Genomic DNA, 9944 nt, shown 5'->3' on the forward strand with positions numbered 1-9944 from the left:
ATGAAGTTGAGACGCCTGGATAAATCCCTGTGTTTATAAACATGGGTACATATCTTGGTGTTTGAAAGGAAAACAAGCAGGAAATGATTGCTGTTGCAGTTTTCCTTTAACATCATCCATAAATGAATTTACGATATTCTTTTCATTGGTCCAGGTGTACGTGTTGTTTGCCTCATGAGGTTGTTAATGGACTTTTGTACTGCTGTGTGAAGGCTGAAGCCCTGACCAGAGGTGGCCCTATTGGATTTAGCTGTTCCTACTTGTTGCAACAACCTTAGGACTGATATCTATAAATACTGACTATTCTTCACACAATGCCATAATATCAGGAGCTTGATCATTGTGTAGGTGAGTTGTATATTTGTGTTCAATATTCAATAACAAACAAACACAATAATAAATGTGCCTATTGCCTAACATAATAAAACTTTACTTGCACACTCACAAATACTGAATTACAAATATAAAACCCCAAACACAAGGAAACAGCAGTTTAATAAGTTGAAGTAATTGTGTACAAAAATATGTAATCCTCTTGGGTGAGAGTTCCTCCCGTTCCCCCATCCCAAATAATATGGATAAATATTCTAGAATTATAAACAAAACTTACCACAACAATTACTAGAGAACTCACAAAATGATAAAAAGTCCAAAATTTAAGTTAGGGCTAGGTTTAGGGTTAGGTTTAGAGTTGGGGGAACGGAAGGAACTTTTTCCTCATCTTGTCCAGTCAAAAACAGCAGTCAAGCATCAAATGAGAGAATATTTTCTGTATTAATTATGCCATGACCATAAACGCAGTGTCCGACACGGCGAAGGTAGTGTACTCAGTGACACTTGTAATTGATTTATAGCATATATCTGTTATCTACACGATCTGTGTACTAGGTACATTAGTTCGACCCTACCAGTCCTTATTTAGGAGAAATCGATTCTTGGCGAGTGACAGGACAATCTCATGAATTGACTTGCATGGAAACTCAAGACACAAACTTATAGCTCACGGACAATATTGTTAGAACAATAATTCGAATGGTAATAAGCTTTCTATTACTTCTACCTGACTGCAAGCGCTCTGTTCGATGTTCGTAAACTCCCCTGTCAACTCCTTGTTGTTTTACTGTCGACTCACTGACACAACTCACTCAAACACCCGCCATTACACGAGCATGATCGCGCATGCGTAGCGTGGTGTTGGTATGACGACAACGAGTGAGCTGTCAGGTGCGCGGAGAGAGTGGAAGGAGCTCTCTGGTGACCTTCGGCTGTGAATTGCCTGCATAATTAATAGTGTTGTTTACAAATGTAGGCATCATGGGGATACAAGTTGGAGTTACTGCATAATGAAGCAGTGAAAACAAACGATGCTTTGTTACCGAAGCCAGTCATCACGAAGAGGCATAAATATTTACACCACGAGATGGCTGAAACCGCTTCAAAATCAACCACTATTTAAATGGTTGTTATAAAATACAAACTTATTTCACAATTTGAGAACCATCCAAACTTCCATTCAAGACAGTATATTGAAATTTAAAAAAAATAGAAATAGCCAATTAAGAATTTAAGGACACATTAAATTTTCACAAAATCATATATTTGATTAGAAAACTTGAATTTTTAATATTTTATTGTACATTTTATATATATTATGTTGTATTATGTTGTAACTTGAATCCAATTAAAATTTTAGCATGAGTTTGTCTTGTAAGAAAACTGCGTATGAGATTGTATAAAGTCGATCGGCGCAGACGTAAATTAATCAGATAATAATGATAACAAAAAAAAACCCCGAAATAAACAATGATAATTATTATTTAATAAAATGCAACTGATTAAATGTATAACTGAATTCAATTTGAGGGATTCATGAATTCATTTAACACTGTAAACTTAGCAATGCCACTGGGTTAAAAGGGTCAAGGACACAGCGTATCAATATCGTTACTATGACAATCCAAATATAAGTGACTATGTCGAGCCGACCGATGGAATTTTATTCCTCTCGCATTCCAAGACTAACTCCAAGTTCCACAATGTCTGAGGGTCAATCTAGGTTACATAGTGACGTTACATGTATATACGCCTCCCTACTGTTTAGACCAAATCTGGCGATCTGCATATGTAATGGGTTGCCACTAGATACCTAGCTAAAGGGTCCTTCACGCTTATTTCGAATTGACAGGAATCAAGGAGAATCAGCCAGAAAAAAAATATTTCCAAAATTCGAACCGCATTCGGGAGAGAATGTCAAAATAAAATAAAAATTCAAACCTTGTATGAATGCTGTTGGAATACTTAGAACGCACTTTGAAACCGCCTCGAATGATTCTTACTCATTCCAAATGTACTAGATCACGAATGCAGCTCGAATGAATCGGAATACAGTAGGAATAATTAGAATGCCGTTAGAATACACTAAGAATACTTAAAATGAATTTCGACTGCCGTACGAGGCCGGTTCGATTGCTGCGTGAATAGCACTCGAATTTCAGTTGGAACGTACCTCGAATGCTGTACGAATTTGCATAGAATGCATTCAGAACCCTCTTGGAATGACCCCCCGAATATGGATAGAATGTTAAAGAATTAAAACAGAATGCAGCTTGAACATTTCAAATGTCCTTCAAATGCACCTAGAATGTAACACGAATGTCCGAAATGCATCAAGAATGATGCTGGAATGTTCCACGATGGGGTATAAAAACCTGTTGAATCTGGACTATTCATCAGTCTCTGCCCAACGCCTATACAGTATGGACCCCCTGGACCATGTTGCGTTGCTTCAGATTGCTGTCCTCCAGCAAGCCCTGATGAAAGAGATGTGGCCAGACCATGACTGACAGAGGAAAGGAGGAGGCTGTATGGACATTACAAGACTGATGGTGGAGCTCAGAGTTGAGGACACGCAGTCATTTTTCAACTACCTTAGGGTGGAGCCTGCCATGCTTGATGAGTTGCTGCAGAAAGTGGCACCAAGAATACAGAAGCAGGATACATATATGATGAGAAAGGCGCTACCTCCAGGCTTGGAGCTCGCCATCACATTGTGGTTCCTGGCTTCAGGTGATAGGTACCCCAGTATCATGTACAGCTTCCGCGTGGCAAGGAACACAATCAGCCTGATCATCCCAGAAGTATGTATGGTCATTATGGAGGAATACAAGGATGAGGTTATCATGTGCCCTACCACTCCAGAAGAATGGGCACCCATTGAAGAGGTATTCACAAGCAGGTGGAATATTACTCATGCCGTAGGAGCTTTAGATGTCAAACATGTGGCCATTAAGAAACCTGCCAAGAGCGGCTCATTGTACGACAACTACAAGGGCTTCTTCTCTGTGGTCCTCATGGCCCTTGTGGATGGAAATTACAAGTTCCTGAGGGTGGACGTTGGTGCTTACCGAAGTATGTCTGATGCTCAGAAGTTCAACGAGTGCGAGCTCAGGGATTGCCTCGAAGACGGGAGCATGGGTGTCCTGATCCGTTCCCCTTACCCCAAGTTGACGAGCGTATGCCATGCTTTATTCTGGGAGATAATGCCTTCGGAATAAGGGCCTTCTTGATGAAACCGTATGGTCATAGGACTATCCAGAGAGACGAGAGAATCTACAACTACAGGGTCAGCAGGGGCCGACGGGAAGTCGAAAATACATTTGGAATCATGGCCCAGAGTTGGCAAATCCTCCTCACCACCATGCTGCCAAGGCCTTCCGTTGTGAAGGACATCATTGAATGCTGAGTCTGCCTGCACAACGTGATGAGGACTCGTTATCCTAATCTCCACAATGGTATGGTGGATGAGGAAGATGCAGCACAATGTGGTGCCAGGAGGCTGGAGACAACTTGCGCAGCTTGAAGATGTGAGTGATATCTGAAGTTTCAGTGACAGGTGGCTACATTTTCATGCGATTCGGCGGTGGTCTGATTACGTCAGGGCTCATTTGAAGAGCATTCGGGACGTTCTGACTGTATTCGAGGTGTATTCGATGCACATTCTAGCTGTATTCCAAGTGCAATCGAAATATTCCGATACTTTTAAAGACTATTCCACCTAAATTCCACAAGCAATCGGAATACATTTGAGGCGCATTCGGGACATTCTTGCAGGATTTGAAGTGGCTTGCCTTTTCGATTCTCCCTCGAACACGTACAGAATTTTAGAATGCAGTTAGAATGCAGTAAGAATACTTAGAATGCAGTTAGAATACACTTCAAATGTTGTTCGATATTTTTCCACTTCGAATGTACCTCGAAAGTTTTGAACATGCTCAAAACATTCTGGCATGTTAAAAGAATTGACACGAATAGTTGGAGAGCATTCGGAATAGAGTAAGAAGTTTTAGAATGCAGTTCGAATTTCCAGGAATTTTCATTCCGACGGCATTCCGGCTCATTCCGGCTCAAGTGTGAAGGGGGTATAACACACAACGTATAAGTTGGATCGTGAATGGAATGACGTGTGTGCGAAAGATGTGTTTTCTGTAACGAACTGGTGTTACGTTGCTTCGGACGTCCACGAGGGTTGTTTTTCGAGAATGAAAGATGGTAGCCAACACATTAACACTTAACAATGACACACCAAACATGCCCATCTTTTAAAGGCTCTTTGGTGGCAAGCATTTTTAAGTTAGCGGTTAGAAAAATGTGGATTTAAAAAAAGTAAAATAAATTGGGAATTGATACTGCCCTTTGCCTTTGGGCCGTATATCGGCCTCTAAGCTGGTCTATGTACACCTGCGTGAATTCGGTAACACTGAAGTTGAAGGTCATGGTCATTTGGTGTCAGAATAATGCCAGGTAACTGAGCCTTCATTCCCGATTCCCACAAACAATTCCTGATGGTCTGTTTGGGGATTCAGACAGGAGACAGCAGTGCGTGAGTTTTGTTTTACGCCGCTTTTAGCAATATTCCGGCAATATCTCGACAGGGGACACCATAAATGGGCTTCACACATTGTACCCATATGGTGATTCGAACCGGGTTCGACGAGCGAACACTTTAACCACTAGGCTACCCCACCGCCCCGGAGACTGCAGAAGTGATAGAGGGGGGGTATGAAGATACCGCTACGCAACGGTCCAGCGGATGCAGCGGTCAAGGGTCCGTCCCACAGAGGATCGCAGCGCCAAATGTAACTCATGAATATTTACGTAAGAAATGAGTTTGCTCTCCTCCATATGTAATGTAATAAAGTACAGATTTGCCCGTCGGAACTGTTGCAGTTTAACATTTCGAAGGCCAGTTATGTCGTATCTGAAAAGCGTACTTCATCGCAGGATAGCATTATATATTTTCGCGAAGCATCTCGGAACTTCACATAGACTTTCAACAGTTATGGGACGGGGCTACAGACGATTAGTTGATCTGCGTGCCTGCAGCTGGTATCTGTGCCAAAACTGTTGTATGGCCCTATATGAAATGTTCAGTGACCTTGCCAAGGTGGCCTGAGTAATCTGGATGTAACAATGTAACAAAGAAAACAACATAATTCACCCTTCAGATGGTCAGTGCTAATTGAGATGTTTTGTTTCAGTGATGACCTCCAACGTTCAATGCTCCTTTGGATGGCTTGTAAGGTAAAAGAAACTCGAGTGACCGCTTGTTTCAGTGATGAAACCTTCAAAGCGAACACTGTGCGGGAAGCACGTGCATCAAACGATTTGAGAGACCCACGAGTACCTTTCTTTAAAATGTCATTTTTTCGATTTATGTAAACATAGTGTATTTGCATGGTAATGAAACCCACCATATGTGAAAAACATAAACATGGACATTGTTGAAACCAATTTGTGCTAGTGATATCCATCTTTTCTCTTTTATTATTACATATAGTCTATTGTTCAAACATTGTTACTGACTTTCTCATAATTTGCTTTTGTCTTAATGTTGGAAAATAATTTTAACACAGAACTAATTCTGTACTCCTAGAAACCTCAAACACAGCGGCACCTGTAGGCAGAACCATCAACTGGTGTCAAACACCAATGGCCATAACACCAGCGCCATTTACGACAAGTCTTTGCTATTGCTACACACAAAAAGTTAAAGAACACTTGATTCTTTCATATTTGTCGATTTATTCTGTCATGCCAAGCTACAGTAATGTGAAGGAATAGTCTATTCTTTAACTGTTTTCTACATTATTTAATGGATTATCCAGTCTGAAAGTAGTGAGTGAGTGAGTTTAGTTTAACGCCGCACTCAGCAATACTCCAGCTATATGGCGGCGGTCTGTAAATAATCGAGTCAGGACGAGACAATCCAGTGATCAACATCATGAGCATAGTCAGAAAGTAATTAGACCCCAACAACCCACTGACACCGTCAACACCAACCACACCATCGAGTCAAAAATTATCCAGACAACAGGAGAAAAGTCGCAACAACTATCTGCACCAAAACCATATTGAGTCTATAGTATATTAGATCCAATCTTACTGTGGGGAAACTATACATCTGTGATACATTAACACACCTCAACATCTGCAACGTCAGACGTCAGCTTCACAGATGACACCATTCTCAGTAAAGTACAGATTCTAGAACTCGGGTTTGAGTCTCGACAGGGATTCGAACCCATACTCTTAGAGTAAGGCATCTAATCCTCAGCACACACGGTCAGCGATCTAGCCCATTTGCCACCGCACCTTCCACAAAAATGGAAGTCTGTTTTCCAAATACAATATGTCACATAAAGGCACTGTGTATTCATAGTTTCAATTATGTCTGAGAAGAAATCATGTTATCCTGAAATATGGAAGTACCCGAACACGTAATTCCTCAAAACAATATGGGGGTATCTCAGACTCCAAGCCTTGTCATGTGAGGGGCGAGCATAATAATAATGGCCATTCATAAAGCGCCTGTTTCCGCACACTGGTGCATGCCCAAAGGGCTAACACATTATTACCTCATTCGTAACAACTCGTGTCAGTCCGACTGGGCCGGATTGTAGGTCACGGAAAGAGGCGAGTAGTTACGAATGATTATTACCCCGGATAAAACAAGCTGCCTGTTAGGAGCTAGAAGGTTTTCGTCACATGACTTTATCCCACCGGGTACCCATTTTTCTGCTGGGTGAACAGAGGTAATTTTGAACAAACTCACTTTGCCTAAGGTGAGACCACATGTATCAAATGTGCTTCGTTGATGGACAGGGCTGAAGTCCTAGAAACACGCTGGAGCTCGATGCATAGGACCACACATAGTCACCCTGTAGCAAGATGGTAGACTGGCAATAGCTTCATGAGTCAAAATGGGGGATTATTATACCTTGACTTTATTGTACTGTTGGGGGATTCCGGGTTAGAATAGATACCCAGTGACCTTTGCCCGAAGTGACCTCGTCATGTTATACCGAGAACGTGAGACGTTGCTCAATATTTTAAGTTTTTCAGGTCAACCTTTACAGACCTCCGTACTTTGCTTGAATCTGGCTTGCAACGCTAATCAGTAAATAAACACATATGTATGACTTTTGTTGACTACACCATGTGCCATGTCGACACCTTCCAGAGCCTCAACACACCCTCCTTTGCCTTGCGTGACTGAAGCGTACGTACAATAGACCACAAAGACCAAGTGTAATTCCAAACACCCGACTTATCTTAATGGCTATCAATGGGGAATAACGAGTTTGAAGAGCCCACCAGTGGTCTGGTAATAATCAGTGGGTGGCCCAATGTCTCTTTGAAACATAATTGTTAAGTAACACAATATCCGAGTCAAAATGTTCCATGTGTTTTCACAGCAACAAACAAGTCAGGGGCGTAGGAACGGTTTTCAGAGCCGAAGTTGTAGTTATGGTAAGGCAGATTTGGTTTCGTCTTGAAAAAAGTGGGGGGCTAAGCCCCAACCCCCCATCCCCTGTTCCTACGCCCCTGCAAGTACAGACAAGGCTATTGATCTTGAATAGCCCTGATTCCCATGATGCCACACGATGATCACAGGGCAGCAGTATAACGTGATACCGCTATTGCCTTCTACCATCTTAGAGCAATGGCAACCATTACCTTCACACTGTAAACATGGACATAGTGGTTAGGGACTGGTGATTTCTTTGAGATGTGTCTTTGTGTGTGCCAATAAAACAAAACAACAATGATGAACAACAAAAACACCAACAATAAACAAACATGTTACACCATCAACAAAAAACATCACAAACACATTTCTGTCGTCCGCAATACCGCAATTACGTCACATGATCATCTTTAATTTGCTATCAAGGGTATTCTACATAACATCAACGCCTTGCATCTTAAATGGTAACCTACATATGTCTTGCACCAGCTACCAACGATACCCTAAATCACGTCAATGTCTTGTATTGGCTACAACACCCATTTCACATGATCGGCAGGCATTGGCTACAAGCGAGACCCTAAATCACGTCAATGTCTTGGATTGGCTACAACACCCATTTCACATGATCGGCAGGCATTGGCTACAAACGATACCCTAAATCACGTCAACGACTTGAGCTACGAAAGGGTACCGTCGCCAATAGCGTTTAGTGAACACATTGATTGTCACACTGGTACAATCATCATTGCCCAAGGTTCATGAATTGGTATCGCTAATCTTTGTATATTCATCCCAGCCATTGTACCCATAGATTAACTCACCGTACACTTGCTCAGTATTCAGCTGACATCAGGTTCTGTATCAGGTACTAACGGTACCATACAGCAGATCCACGTCTTGCACTGGCTGCTGACGATACCCTACATCACATCCACGTCTTGCATTGGCTGTTAACGATACCCTACATCACATCCACGTCTTTCATTGGCTGTTACGATACCCTACATCACATCCACGTCTTGCATTGGCTGTTACGATACCCTACATCACATCCACGTCTTGCATTGGCTGTTACGATACCCTACAGCACATCCACGTCTTGCATTGGCTGTTAACGATACCCTACATCACATCCACGTCTTTCATTGGCTGCTGACGATACCATACATCACATCCACGTCTTTCACTGGCTGTTAACGATACCCTACATCACATCCACGTCTTTCATTGGCTGTTAACGATACCCTACAGCACATCCACGTCTTGCATTGACTGTTAACGATACCCTACATCACATCCACGTCTTTCATTGGCTGTTAACGATACCCTACATCACATCCACGTCTTGCATTGGCTGTTAACGATACCCTACATCACATCCACGTCTTGCATTGGCTGTTAACGATACCCTACATCACATCCACGTCTTGCATTGGCTGTTAACGATACCCTACATCACATCCACGTCTTTCATTGGCTGTTAACGATACCCTACAGCACATCCACGTCTTTCATTGGCTGTTAACGATACCCTACATCACATCCACGTCTTGCATTGGCTGCTGACGATACCCTACATCACATCCACGTCTTTCATTGGCTGTTAACGATACCCTACATCACATCCACGTCTTGCATTGGCTGTTACGATACCCTACATCACATCCACGTCTTGCATTGGCTGTTGACGATACCCTACAGCACATCCACGTCTTGCATTGGCTGTTAACGATACCCTACATCACATCCACGTCTTGCATTGGCTGCTGACGATACCCTACATCACATCCACGTCTTTCATTGGCTGTTAACGATACCCTACATCACATCCACGTCTTGCATTGGCTGTTACGATACCCTACATCACATCCACGTCTTGCATTGGCTGTTACGATACCCCTACAGCACATCCACGTCTTGCATTGGCTGTTAACGATACCCTACATCACATCCACGTCTTGCATTGGCTGCTGACGATACCCTACATCACATCCACGTCTTGCATTGGCTGTTAACGATACCCTACATCACATCCACGTCTTGCATTGGCTGTTACGATACCCTACATCACATCCACGTCTTGCATTGGCTGTTACGATACCCTACAGCACATCCACGTCTTGCATTGGCTGTT

General features: G+C 42.5%; 1 protein-coding gene across 1 annotated transcript in view; it reads right to left on the reverse strand.

The window, feature by feature from the left end:
- LOC124290649 (epithelial cell-transforming sequence 2 oncogene-like) overlaps positions 1 to 1170 on the reverse strand; it is a 61471-nt gene extending 60301 nt beyond the window's left edge. Inside the window, 1 exon segment of the mRNA XM_046727436.1 lies at positions 1061 to 1170. The gene's annotated coding sequence lies outside the window, so the exon portion shown is untranslated.
- Between the last annotated feature and the right edge of the window lie 8774 nt (positions 1171 to 9944).

Source organism: Haliotis rubra, unplaced genomic scaffold (genome assembly GCF_003918875.1).
Source record: "Haliotis rubra isolate DU_JTF1 unplaced genomic scaffold, ASM391887v1 Scf47, whole genome shotgun sequence".
Classification (NCBI taxonomy): Eukaryota; Metazoa; Mollusca; class Gastropoda; order Lepetellida; family Haliotidae; genus Haliotis; species Haliotis rubra.